General features: G+C 40.7%; 1 non-coding gene across 1 annotated transcript; it reads left to right on the top strand.

Annotated features, from left to right (window-relative positions):
• Nucleotides 1-201: 201 nt before the first annotated feature.
• LOC127747299 (small nucleolar RNA R71) lies at nucleotides 202-309 on the top strand. Its single transcript, XR_008009099.1, has one exon. It is a non-coding gene; the product is annotated as a small nucleolar RNA R71 (small nucleolar RNA).
• The last annotated feature ends 456 nt before the right edge of the window (nucleotides 310-765 follow it).

Raw genomic sequence — 765 nt, 5'->3', positions numbered from 1 at the left:
CTTCCTCTGAGGCGTCCCATTACTCACAGAATTCCTCTTAGAAGTGTACATGAATTGGTTATTTGCAACTATGTCAATGAGTTCTTGAGCTTCTGCAGGCATTTTCTTTAGGTGAATGGATCCACCTGCACAATGGTCCAATGACATCTTGGAGAACTCAGATAGACCATAATAGAATATATCTAAAATGGTCCACTCTGAAAGCATGTCAGAAGGACACCTTTTGGTCACCTGCTTGTATCTTTCCCAAGCTTCATAGAGGGATTCACCATCTTTTTGTTTGAAGGTCTGAACATCCACTCTAAGCTTGCTCAGCTTTTAAGGAGGAAAGAACTTAGCCAAGAAGGCTGTGACCAGCTTATCCCAAGAGACCAGGCTATCTTTAGGTTGTGAGTCTAACCATGTTCTAGCTCTGTCTCTTACAGCAAAAGGGAAAAGCATGAGCCTGTAGAATTCAGGATCTACTCCATTAGTCTTAACAGTCTCACAGATCTGCAAGAACTCAGTTAAAAATTGGTAGGGATCTTCTGATGGAAGTTCATGGAACTTGCAGTTCTGTTGCATTAGAGCAACAAGTTGAGGTTTCAACTCAAAATTTTTGCTCCAATGGCAGGGATTGAGATGCTTCTTCCATCAAATTTGGAAGTAGGTGTAGTATAATCACCAAGCATCCTCCTTGCATTATTATTTTCAGCTGCCATCTCCTCTTCCTTTTCGAAAATTTCTATAAGGTTGTCTCTGGATTGTTGTAATTTAGCTTCTCTT

Source organism: Arachis duranensis, chromosome 4 (assembly GCF_000817695.3).
Source record: "Arachis duranensis cultivar V14167 chromosome 4, aradu.V14167.gnm2.J7QH, whole genome shotgun sequence".
Taxonomy (NCBI): Eukaryota; Viridiplantae; Streptophyta; class Magnoliopsida; order Fabales; family Fabaceae; genus Arachis; species Arachis duranensis.
The sequence above is the reverse complement of the archived record's forward strand: the minus strand, read 5'-3'. Positions and strand labels throughout refer to the sequence as shown.